We start from the raw sequence: 13707 nt of genomic DNA on the forward strand, positions 1-13707 counted from the left end.
TGCTCTTCACAAAATTCTTCAAAGAATGTGTTTTGAAATTCTCCACCGTGGTCACTTCTTATGGAGGTTATTGTGAGAGACTTCTCATTTTGAATTTATTTCACATAATTTTTGAAAGCCTTGAAAGCATCGCTTTTCTGCACAAGAAACAATGTCCACGTATATCTAGAGAAATCATCAACAATCACTAAAGCGTAAACATTACCTCCGAAGCTTTTCGTTCTTGATGGACCGAAGAGATCCATGTGCAAGAGTTGAAGTGGCCTCGACGAAGATACAACATTCTTGGATTTGAAAGTTGTCTTGGTTTGCTTTCCCTTTTGACATGCGTCACATAACTTATCCTTAATGAACTTAATCTTTGGAAGACCAACAACTAGATCATGCTTTATCAACTTGTTCATGTGCTCCATGTGAATGTGAGCGAATCTTTTATGCCATAGCCAAGCCTCGTTGTTGTTTGTCATTAAGCATTTTACCTTCAAGGAAGAGTCATCAAAAGAAGTCAAAAAAATATTATTAACCCTTTTACCTTTTAGCAAAATGTCATGGGTGACTTCATGTTCTATCGCACATTCATCCTTTGTGAAGTTGATCCGGAACCCTTTGTCACACAATTGACTTATGCTAAGTAGGTTGTGCTTTAGGTCTTCAACATAAAGGACATCTTCGATGATGGGAAAAGGAGGTGCTCCAATGGTTCCTACTCCAAGGATCTTTCCTTTAGTGTCATCACCGTATGTAACATATCCTTTGGCCTTTAAAGATAGATGTGAAAATTTGTCGACATCGCCCGTCATATGCTTTGAACAACCGCTATCAAGATACCATTGATTCGAGGTTGTCTTCAAGCATACCTGCAAAACAAAATTAAGTTTTGTTAGGTACCCAAATTGCTTTGGGTCCTTGGTAGTTAGTACCCTTTTTAACCCACACATAATGCCCTTTTGGAACGCTAAAGTTTCGCACATAACAAGCATTAGGTGTGTGGCCTTTGATTCCACAATAAAAGCAAGTAGGTTGAAAATGACTTCTATATCTAGGAACATAATTCTTCTTCTTAGCAATCATTTTCTTTTTATGACTTTGACGCACACTTTTATAATTGTTTACTTTCTCTTTAACAACTTGTTCACTTGCTTTAACAAAAATGGTCTCATTTGTGCTTGGTTTGGAAAACTTAGAATATCCTAATCCACTTTTATCATTAGAATACCTTTGGTGCTTAAGAATTTCCTCCAAGCCAATTTGACCTTTTTCATATCTTTCTAAAACTCTTTTAAGTTGAACAATTTGAAAAGATAAAGACTCACAATTCTTACATACAAGACTTTGTTTTTCATCCATCAACTTTTGTTTTTCACTTTCAATATATTTTTCCAAAGCAATATTTTTTTCTTCTAGGGATGAAATTTGTTTCTTTTGGGATGAAATACTTTTATACAAGGTCTTGCATTCTTTTAAGAGTTCATCTATAACATCTTGTGCGTCATTGTCATAAACTGAAAAATTGCTACTAACCTCATCGATTTCTTCATCGGATTGATGTGAAGCCATAAGAGCCATGTTCGCACATTCATCGCTTTCCGATTCCGAAAATAAACTGATCTCATTATCGTCCCGAGCAACATAAGCCTTTTTGTTTTTGAATTCCTTCTTGCCTTTGAATCCTCCTTTCTTTGCAAGTTTTGGACAATCCGACTTTATGTGACCTTGCTGTCCACATTCATAACAAGTGACGTCTTGTATTGATGTGGATGCTTCCTTTTTCCTGAAATGTTTATTCTTTTTAGGATAAGAGGAATTTTTATTTTTATTAAAAAACTTACCAAGCTTCTTCACAAGAAGCATAAAGTTCTCATCTTCGGACGTCTCATCATCTTTGTCATTTTTTGAATCAACCTTCAAGGTAATTCCCTTGGACTTCTTTTCTTGACTTTCGTGCTTCTCGAGCCTTCCAAGTTCCAATTCGTGCTCTTGAAGTTTGCCAAATAAAGACGCGGATGTCATCGTTGAGAGACTCTTCTTTTCCGAAATAGCGGTCACTTTTTGTTGCCATTCTCTTGTCAATGATCTTAGGACTTTCAGGTTGAGATCATCATTAGTGAAGGTTTTACCAAGAGCAATCAAGTGATTTGTTAGATGGACAAATCTCTTTTGTAAGGCAACTATAGATTCACCGGGCTGCATGTGGAACATCTCATATTCTTGACTTAGAGTGTTTAGCCTCGATCTCTTCACTTTGGTGGTTCCTTCATGTGTTTCTATCAAGGTGTCCCAAATCTCCTTTGCCGATTTACATTGAGACATACGAAAGAATTTGTCCATACTAAGAGCGATTTACATTTACCGAAGGTACATCCACTCCCCTTTCGACTCGAAAGAGATTTCACTATAGCTAGAATTATTGTACAGCCTACTCACACCAATGATGATGCTTACTATCTAACCTATAGGTAATCAAGTGTGCAAGAACAATCCTCTTGCAACACCAACCCTTGTGTCCAACAATCCTGGATCACAAGTCAAACAGAAATAAATCTTTTTGATGATTTGAATAAAGTGTAGCACTATCAATCTTCTCTTGATTGATCTTCTCCTTAGATAAATAATTTACTCAATGAATAATATATAAGTGTTCAACAAAAATGGAATGAGATGAAAATTTGGTTATGAACACTTTTATGAAATATTAAAAATATAAAAGAGTGATTATCTTAAGTTTTTATGAAAGTTCTTGGAGGTGAATTTTCATTTTAAAAATTCAAGAATTTATATTGACAAAACACCTTTTCAAAGAGGTATAATTTTCTTCATAAAAAATTGATGAAAAGGTATAAGTTTTTGAAAATCATTTTTCACTGAAACGAACAGTGTTAACCGGTTAACCAAATGGGTTAACTGGTTAACGCGTATAACGTTAACAAGGAAGTTCAAAAACATGTTCGTTAACCGGTTAACCCATATGGTTAACCGGTTAACACTGTTGAAATGCAGAAAAATACTTTAAGAAAAAATGTGTCTTTCATTTCAACATGTTAAAAATTGGTTAGGTTTAATATGGAAATGCAAATCATGATTGTTGAACACTTGTATACTAATCTAAGAGTGAATTAGATATACCTTAGAAGTGAATCAACAAACTTGCAAAAGGTTGGCTTGAAAAAGAAGCTTGAACCAAATGTTGTTAATTCATATATGGCTTGATCACTTTGATGCTTGAATTCTCTTGAAGCTCTTCTCTTTTTGCATTGATACATGTTGTCTTCATCAAAATTCTTTTTGGATTGAAGCTTGCTTCTACAACTAGCTTCAGGATAATGTTTGTTCATCAGCGCACCGCCTACGGCAGCGTCGATGGTCATCTTAATGTTATAGTGAAGCCCATTATAGAAGGTTTGAATGATTAACCAATTTTCTAAACCATGATGTGGGCATGCTCTTAACAACTCTTTATATCTCTCCCAAGCTTCGAACAACGATTCTCCTTGGTTCTGGGTAAATCTAGTTATATGGTTTCGAAGAACGACGGTCTTACTTGGGGGAAAGTATCTAGCAAGAAAAACTCTTCTAAGGTTATCCCAAGTCGTAATGGAATTGGGTGGAAGGGAATCTAACCATGATAGGGCTTTATCTCTGAGGGAAAAAGGGAATAATCTTAAACGTATTGCCTCAGGAGAAGCTCCATTGGTTTTAAAAGTGTCTGCTAATTGAAGAAATATTTTTAAACGTTGGTTTGGGTTCTCAGTAGCGAGACCTGCAAATTATCTCTGTTGCACTAGTTGCAACAGGGAAGGTTTAAGTTCGAAATTATTAGCTGGGATGGTTGGGTTTACTATACTAGAACTAGGTTCTTCGTTAGATTGTTGGGCGAAGTCCTTAAGAGGTCTTTGGTTTTGATCTTCGGCCATAGCTCTCCTAATTCTATGAAAGAACAAACGTGCGCGAGCGTAACGTTCAGGTTCCGCTAGAGGGTATGCTAAACTTCTGGTGCTGCGAGCTTTTCGCATTGACCGGCGGGAAATAATCTAAGGCTAAACGATATAACAACAGGGAAATGAAATTTGACGAAATTGGTCCCCGGCAACGGCGCCAAAAACTTGATGCGTGCTTTTCGCAAGTATACGAACGCGTTAGAGTAATATAAAAGATTGTCGAATCCACAGTGTAGCACCTCAAATTTTCACCTCCCATTTGTACAATCATTCCATTTTTTAGGTCATTAATATTGCATTAGCATTGCATAGTCCATTACATCTCATCAGTCAAGACTGATAAGGAGATTCAACTGTGCAAGAGAGTAAGAGCATTTTCCATGAGATGAAATCCCTATGGTGGTTCCAATGAGCTTACATGACCCAAGGTTCATTTTGATGCAACTTGACCATTGGTTTGAGGTTCAAAGTCCACAGTGCACGCCCAAGTCATCTGAGGCCCATAAAAGTCAACTGCAAGTCAACTGCAAAGTCAACTGTGGATTTGGAGGTGGGAAGTGGTTAGAGATACTTCATTCATGTTCAAACAAGTCTCATTTGACATTTCAAACACTCACATTGAAGAATTTGAAGCCAGATCAAAAGTTTCCAAAAATGGAAAATGACCTATAATTTTCAAGTTTCCAAAAATAGCAAGTTTTTGGACCAACTTCAACTCAACTTTCCAACATCAAAGGAGCTTCAAATGAAATTTTGTCCAACATGAAAGTTGAAGATCTTTCTCTCCCATTTTCAAAAAGTCCAAGATCATGAATTTATAATGAATGGTTAAGGAGTTATGATCAAATCTTGGCAAAGTATGCTTAAAAATTCAAATGGCCATAACTTTTGAACCAAGGCTCCAAATTTGGTGGTTCTTTTTGCATTTTGTTCCTCATGACATGCACTTTCCAAATATCTCATTACATTGCATGAAATTCCCTTGCATGATCATATGCTCATTCATGAAGTTTTTTGAAGGAAAATTTCTAAAATCAATTTGGTTGATCATATGCATGAAATATCAACGCCAAAGTGTGTATGGGCTATTTTTAAGTGGTTTTTGGCCTTATTTATGTACTGTTCACGTATGCATCTCATGCATGAGGTGAAAATCCAATTTTGTGCACACACCTTGCAACTTGCTAATCTCAATTGGTTTTGGCTTAAACATGTTTTCAGTATGATTAGCAAGGGATATATAAGGATAATCACAACTGCATTTGCCATTAACAACACTTTCAGATCTAGATTTTGAAAATTGATCAAAAATTTCTCTCAACAAGAACTTTCGATTTTCTCACATCCAAGCCATTTCTCTTGTTGGAATCATGATCAAGAGGTGTTTCTGAGCAAGATTGAACGTGGACTTGGAGGAATTCGTGCCAGTTTTGACCATACATGAAGCTTGAAGCATTAATGGAGATTTCAAATTCAACTGGATTCATGCGTGTTTGAGCTTCAATCTCTCCATCAATCATCATTTCAAGCATTGTAGAGTGGATTTGGATACTTCACAGCTGTGGATCTTGCAATTCAAAGGTTCTGCTCTCCAAGAGGTCATGATTCGAACCTTTTAATTTTGAAATTCATTGTGATATTATTGTAGATCTTGTTCTCCTGGTAATTCTGGTAAAAGAATCGTGTGATTTGAGGCATTATTGATTGAGTTATGGTTGATTCAAGTTTTGTGTATGAACTTTCTTTTGCTCGATTCTATTTGTTTGTGTTGATTCATGCTTAGCCAATACTCGATCCATTATCTCCATTGAGAGTGCTACATATTGATGTAATTAGTTTTGATTTCTGGAAATTTTGGCTGGAAAATTGTTGAGCCTGTACACTGTTCATCTTCTTCCTCACGAAGAAGATGAAGTTCATCCTATGGCAACGGTTTCATGCATTGGCCACGGTTTCCTGGTTATTCGCCATGCTGGCTTAGGGTTTCACCATGATTGGTCCATGTGCGCGCTTGCCTGGCAGATCTATTGGTCCATGTTGTTTGACTGGGCGCTGACTGGTGACTGGACGTCCCAGTCATTAATGAAACGGTGCGTTTTAGCACCTGGCGCGCGCCATAATTCAAAAACCAACCGTGTTCGATCCTTGGCGCCTTCAATTATTCAAATGCTTCATCATTTTTCACATATTCCCTCCTTATTTCATGCCATGTACATTTTTGAACTTCAAATTTTTTCCAAACTTCATAAAATCATAACAAATTGAAAGATCATCCAATTTAATCCCAATTTTTTGGGAAATGCTCCCTATTCTGTCTAGTTTTTTATGATCATGATTTCCAAAATCGTGCATGGCTGGATTTTATTTGGTGCTAGGTTATGTGATCATGTATCCATTTGTGACCTTGCCTTGCTTATCTTGTTGTGAAATGCTTGTTTTTAATCCAATGAACTTGAAATTTTGCATGCTGATTCTAGACACATTGGTGGACATTTTGGTTTTGGTTTGACATTTTTCTCATTCACCATTTCTGTTTTATGCTTGTGTTAATATGGTATGACAATTTGTGTCACACATTTGGTTGTTCAACTTGCACAATGTGATTTCCATGCCAAATGATCTCCAATGCTTCTGATTTTTTGTGTGATGGATGTTGTGGATGGCTTGATTGCTCATGAATTTTTCCAGAATTATTTGAATCATTTCTGTTTTGATTGAGAATTTTCATTCATGATGATCATTTGGATGCCTTGAATTGGTCTTTGACTTATCTTGCATATGAAATGGACTTGCTTATTGATTATGATTTGGTCCTTTTTAGGATTTGTTCTTGAGTGAATAAACATGCTTTGTGTTGAGTTTGAGGTTCTGTTTTGGATTTGTGATCCTCTTTTGACCCTAGGCTTTGACCTAGTGGTTTGTTACTTACCATTTGAGTTGTGATTTCAGGTTCAAGTGTGCATCTCCATGATTGATGTTGCTCCTTCACTTGAGCTTGATTATTGGTTGTTGTTGGCTAACATTTGCTTGTTTTGTAGGCTTTGAGAACAACTCACTTGTGCTTATGGTTTATGTGTTGCATATTGGGTTGTTTGTCTGATTTTGACTGTTGATTGTTGGTCTGAACTGTGTACTGATTGGTTTAGCTGTTTCCACAGGTACCTAAGTGGCTTTAAGTTCATTTGAACTTTGCTTTGCTAGCTTGTGGTTGGCATACCACTGAGGTATAATTTCTTGATCTTCATGTAGTCTGGAAGACCTACTGTTATTGGTAGGCACCTGTCTGAAGCCCTCCTTAAGAGGCAATGCTTGTGATTGTTTACTGTTGTGCCCTGTACATTCAAAGACCTCCTAAGTGAAGAGGCATTGGCAGATAAAAGGGATGTTCAATCCATCCCCTGCTATTCAGTTGTGTCATTCACTTTGCTCACACACCATGTGTTGATACATTGTGAATAAGAACCCAAGATCTTGTTGTGTCAGTGATCTATGGAGAAGAGTTCCTACATTCTGAACTCCCACACTTTCTATGTGAGTCAAGCTCTCCCAGGCCAGGGATAAGAGCTGTGAGGTCTTACCCTCACTTCGCATTTCATCTGCTTCACCCTAACTCTCAATGTTAGGGTTAAGAGCTAAAAACACCCCATTCCAGTTGGCTTGTTTCTGCAGCCTAGCCTTGTGTGAGCCAATTGTTTGCATATAGTGTGTGTGCTTGCTCTCTTGTGCTTTTGCTTGATATTGTGCTATTTAGGCTAGCTTGCTTCCTGTGCAAGTTAGGATAGAAACCTCAACATAGGGATCATATGCATGACAACTTCTAGGCTCGAGTCGTAGTCTCCCTAGTAGCTTGTTATCCCCTTTGTCTCTGGTTAGGTTAGAAGTTCTTTCCCTGTTTAGGGGAACTACGCCGCCCTGATCCTCATACCAGATGAGGTACGTAGGCAGGAGATGAGTTGATCTCTCCGGGCGCCCTTTTTCTTTTGCAACCCCTTTGTGTGTGTTTGGAGTCTGATGTAAGTCCAGCGATTGGCAGTTGGTTTCCTGTGTGTGTGTTTGTTGGTTCGGAGTCTGACATAAGTCCAGCGATTGGCAGTTGGTTTCCTGTGTGTGTGTTTGTTGGTTCGGAGTCTGATGTAAGTCCAACGATTGGCATTCGGTTTCCATGTTTGCCTGTTTGTGTGGAGTCTGACGTAAGTCCAGCGATTGACAGTCGGTTTCCTGTGTTGGTTTTGTTTGGCGTGCGTTAGCCGAGCTACAAGTGCTCTGATTCTTCTCCGGTCAGAGAAGATACGTATGCATAGGATGCGACATCTTAGCGAGCACGTTTCCCCTGTTCCCGAACTACGTCGAATCTGATGTCTGTGTCTGACAGACTACGTAGGCCCAGGATGCGATATCCTGCCGAGTCCCGTTTCTTCCGTCTTTCTGTGTTTGTTTCCAGCATGTGTGCAGTGTTTGAGCAGTCTTTAGCAACCTTCCTTCTATTCTTTCTGAGCGTGGATCCCGTCGAGTACGACGGATGCGTAGGGGTACTAATACTTTCCCTTTGCATAACCGACTCCCGATCCCATCTTTCTCTGGTCGCGAGGCCATGTCTTTTCCAAGTTTACTTCGAGCGTTTCCTTTCCCTCCTTTGGGATAAATAACACACGGTGGCGGCTCTGTTTGTTTTCTTTTCCCGTCGGTTTTTCGCGTAATGCGACAGCTGGCGACTCTACTGGGGACAATCCCGAGAAGTTGACCTCTTGCTGGTCCATCTTCCCTAAGCGAGTCACTCCTAGCGCTCTTTAGGATAGGGTTTGGTTGCTTTACTGTTTCATTTATTACATTTATTTGTGTATGTTTGCATTTATGTTTGCATTTCTGTTTGCATGCATCATATTTTCATCTGTGCTGGCTGTGTGTTTGTCTCTCTGTGGGGTGGGAGTTACAAGAGGTAAAAGGCCCAATACCCAGGCTATGAGTGATCTTTAGGACACCTAGGAGTAAAGTGATTCTTGGGAAGCGGGTGGTATTGCGCCACTTAGCGGAACATGATATCACGAGCAGTCTAGACTCTGATGGGGTATTATCGGTGCATACATCGGGTGTGTACATGATGATATCCTATGAAAGGGTTGTTTATCCTGCGTTTCTCTTAACCTTACCCTGGCCTAGATTACACCCGTGAATGGGGAGGGAATGAATCATTTACAGGTACCGTTGGTGACTTGTTGGTGACTACTGATCTTGTTGGTGACTTGGTTCAGAGATATATGGGTTCCAAATGACTTTGGGTCTCAGATGACTTTGTGGTTCCGAATTCAAGCCGAAGCTTTGAACCTGTGCTCCGTGATACACAACCAGCCAGTCATAATTGCATCATTTGCATCATAGCATATTTATTTTCAAAAAAAAATAATGCAATAAAAAAAGAAAGAAAAGAAAAGAAAAAAAAGCTAATCTCCTCATGCATATTATTTCTCAGGTTCATTCAGGAGTCTATTCACTGTGAGAGATGACAACCATTCCAGAGTTGAAGAGGAAGACTTGCACCTACAGTTTTCACCGTGAGCCATTGACATCTTTGATAGAGTTGAGCAACTTTGTGACCGACGATAATCAGAAGGTGCTTGTTGATCAGTATGGGGATTTGTTGACACTATTGAGGATGGTGGTAGATCCAGTACCTCTGCAGACTCTCTTACAGTTTTATGATCCAGAGCTCCATTATTTCACCTTTCAGGATTATCAGTTAGCGCCCACTCTTGAGGAGTACTCCATTCTGATGAATGTCCCGATCAGATATCAGGTGCCTTTCCTGGATGTGCCAAAGGAGGTTGATTTCAGAGTCGTTGTCAGAGCTCTTTATTTGAGTATCAAAGAAGTGAGTGATAATTGGAAGTCAAGTGGTGATATGGTGGGGTTGCCTTTGAAGTACTTAGTGAGGATGGCTAAAGAAGAAGCAAAGAAGGGAAATTGGGAAGCTTTTCATGCTCAGTGGCTATTATGATTTATGGAGTTGTGTTGTTCCCGAGTATGCCTAATTTTGTGGACTTTGCTGCTATCACTATCTTCATCAGAGGAAACCCGGTTCCTACCTTGTTAGCTGACACTTATTATGCTATCCATAGCAGGCATGGTAAGGGTGGAGCTATCAGGTGCTGTCTCCCGTTGCTACTCAAATGGTTCTTGTCTCTTCTGCCAACCAGTGGACCTTTTGTGGATACTCAGAGCACTCGTAAGTGGACTCAGAGGATTATGTCTCTTACTTCCTATGATATCAGGTGGCAATCTTACCGGATGGATGTGCGTAATGTCATCATGAGTTGTGGAGAGTTTCGTAATGTGCCACTCATAGGGACTAAGGGTTGCATCAATTACAACCCGGTTCTTTCTCTTTGTCAGTTGGGGTTTGTTATGAATGGAAGACCACTAGATGCTGAGATAGCAGAGAGTGTGTATTTTGAGAAGCGAAGTGACCCTGCTAGATTGGAGCAAGTAGGAAGAGCTTGGAAGACTATTGGTGTCAAGGATGGAGCTGTGTTAGGGAAGAAGTTTGCAGTTGTTATGCCTGATTACATTGATTGGGTCAAGAAGAGAGTCGAGACTTTGTTGTTGCCCTATGATAGGATGAAGTCATTGCAAGAGCAACCACCTTTGATCCTTTTTGAGAGGGTGCCTGCTGAGCACTACAAACAAGCCTTGATGGAGAATCGTCGGTTGAAAGAAAAGGAACAAGATACCCAGATGGAACTTTACAAAGCCAAAGCCGATAAGTTGAACTTGGCTCATCAACTCAAAGGCCTACAAGGTGAAGATGCTAGCAGATTGAGAAGCAAAAAGAGGTCTTATGAGGAGATAGAAGCAATGTTGGATGGAGAACACCGTGAGCGTCTAAGGTTGCAAAGAGTGGAAGCCAATTATTAGAAAAAGATAAGAGACTTGGAAAGGCAGCTTAAAGACAAAGACATCCAATTGAAGAAGGAAGTAGACCTGAGGAATGCATCAGAGAACCAGCTTGGAGAAGAAGTTGTAGAGCTCAGAAGGCAACTGAAGGAGAAGATCACTCCTCTGCCTGAGTGTTCAGAGTGCAACCTGTTGATAGACCAGTGCCAGTATCTGAAGACTCTCATTCCTGGAGGACATCTTTCTTAGATTGTATATGTTGTTTATGTCGAGAATCACCTCCAGGCTTGTTGGATGGGATTCATTGTTGTACTCTGATCATTGGGATCTTTGTTTGAATATTGTTGTATGATCCTTGTTGATGTTTCACCTTGTGCTTTTTATCCTGTATAGTCTGCTTCTGTGTTGTTCATTGTTGCAGGTTGCCATCTTTTGAAAGATGAATTAGGCTTTTGAATGCCTGAGAAATGAACATATCATGTGCATCATACGCATCATTAGCATCATACACATATCATTTTGCATTACAGGTGTTCTTGAACAAGACTTCTCATTCTGGTTCCTGTTTCAGGCAGGATTGCTGATCAACGTCCGCACCGCTACTCTACGAGGTTGAATCAATAGAGGAATATGGATCAAGTGCAAGCTGAGTTAGCAGAGATGAGGGCTAACATGGCCCAGTTCATGCATATGATGCAAGGGGTTGCGCAAGGTCAAGAAGAACTTCGAGCCCTAGTCCAGAGACAAGAAGCTGCAATTCCACCGGTCAACCATGCTTTGCCAGAGGGAGGCCCAATCAATGACCCTGCTACTGCTGCTGTTCCCATCAACAACTATGCCGTGGGTGATGAGTTGAGGGGTATCAGAATCAACGGTCAACCTATTGCTCCAGAGACAGTTAATGCCAAAGTGACTCGTGCTCCAGTCCGTAATCCTGCTCCATTGGTTGATAGGCAGGAGGATATGTTTACTCTCCTCAGTGAGGATGATGAAGTTGTGGGAAGAACTGACGAAAGGGATAGGAGGGTTGATGCCCTAGCTGAGAAGATCAGAGCCATGGAGTGTCAGAACTCTTTGGGGTTTGATGTTACAAATATGGGCTTGGTTGATGGATTGAGGATTCCCTATAAATTCAAGGCGCCATCCTTTGACAAATACAATGGCACTTCCTCTCCTCGCACTCATGTACAGGCTTATTACAGGAAGATCTCCGCATACACTGACGATGAGAAGATGTGGATGTACTTTTTCCAAGACAGTTTGTCTGGAGCGTCTTTGGACTGGTACATGGATCTGAAGAAATAATCAATCAGAAGCTGGAGAGATCTGGGTGAAGCCTTTCTGAGGCAATACAAGCACAATATGGACATGGCTCCAAGCCGAACTCAGTTATAGAGCTTGTGTCAGAAATCAGGAGAAAGTTTCAAGGAATACGCCCAGAGATGGCGGGAATTAGCTGCAAGGGTGCAACCTTCGATGCTGGAGAAGGAGTTGACCGATATGTTTATTGGGACTTTACAAGGTGTGTTCATGGACCGGATGGGAAGTTGCCCGTTTGGTAGCTTTTCTGATGTGGTGATTTGTGAAGAGAGGACTGAGAGCCTTATTAAAGCTGGAAAGATTCAGGATGCTGGTTCTTCATCTTCAAAGAAGCCATTTACTGGGGCACCTCGCAGGAGAGAGGGTGAAACCAATGTTGTGTAACACAGAAGAAATATGAATAGCGGACATTATCGCCAGGTTGCTGCTGTGACTATCCCAGCACCTCAACCACGACAACAGCAACAACAAAGAGGCCCGCCACCACCACCACCACAACAACAACAACAACATCCGTTTCAGCCGAGACAGAGAATGCCGGATCGTCGATTCGACCCGTTACCTATGACATACGCTGAGTTGCTGCCCGAATTGCTCAGATTGGGGTTTGTTGAGTTGCGTACGATGGCTCCGTTGACGAAGATACCTGCTGGGTATGATGCCAACGTTCGTTGTGACTTCCATTCTGGTGCACCAGGGCACCATATTGAGAATTGTCGGGCTTTTCATCATAAGGTCCAGGACTTAATTGACGCCAAAACAATCAATTTTGCTCCTGTGCCTAATGTTGTGAACAACCCTATGCCTCAACATGGTGCGCATAGGGTGAATAATGTGGAAGATGGAGAAGTTGTAGACTTGGTAGTTGATGTTAAAGATGTTCAGACTTCGCTGTTTATGGTGAAAGAGCGTCTGTTGAATGGGGGAGTGTTCCCGGGTTGTGATAAGGGCTGTTCAGACTGTGCAGATTCAGAGAATAGTTGTATGCAGTTGAAGACTGGTATACAGGGTTTGATTGATGAGGGTTGTTTGTAGTTTGCTAGGGCCGTGAAAGAACGTGGGATGGTGTCAACTGTCACCATTTATTTCAAACCGTCAGAGGGACGTGGTCAGAGAACTGTTAGTGCTTCTACAACCGTTGGTACTCCTGTTACCATTTCTGCTCCAGTAACCGTCAGTGCTCCCACTACTGTTGCTGTGTCTGGTAGAAGGGCTGTTGAGAATAGTAGGGTTGTGCCGTGGAAGTATGATAATGCCTACCGCAACAACCGAAGGGCAGAAAGTCAGATCAGACTGGTGAATCAAGCTCCTGTAACTATTGGTTTGCCGAGTAGAGCTCCTGTGACTGTGGGTCCAGTTGTGGACAATGTAGGGGGACCAGGAGGTTTCACTAGAAGCGGTCGTCTGTTTGCACCACAGCCTTTGAGAGACAACAATGTTGAGGCTTTTGCCAAAGCGAAGGGTAAGCAAGCTGTGGTTGAGGAAGAACCTGTTCAGAAGGAGGCGTCTGTGGGTTCGTTTGAGAAAGATGTGGAGGAGTTTATGAAGATTATTAAGAAGAGTG

The 13707-nt window shown here is 40.7% G+C and overlaps 1 non-coding gene across 1 annotated transcript; it reads left to right on the forward strand.

Moving 5' to 3' along the window:
- The first annotated feature begins 3420 nt into the window (after positions 1-3420).
- LOC127117026 (small nucleolar RNA R71) lies at positions 3421-3527 on the forward strand. The gene has a single exon (XR_007801789.1). It is a non-coding gene; the product is annotated as a small nucleolar RNA R71 (small nucleolar RNA).
- The last annotated feature ends 10180 nt before the right edge of the window (positions 3528-13707 follow it).

The sequence above is a fragment of the Lathyrus oleraceus genome, chromosome 1 (assembly GCF_024323335.1).
Source record: "Lathyrus oleraceus cultivar Zhongwan6 chromosome 1, CAAS_Psat_ZW6_1.0, whole genome shotgun sequence".
In the NCBI taxonomy this organism is placed as follows: Eukaryota; Viridiplantae; Streptophyta; class Magnoliopsida; order Fabales; family Fabaceae; genus Lathyrus; species Lathyrus oleraceus.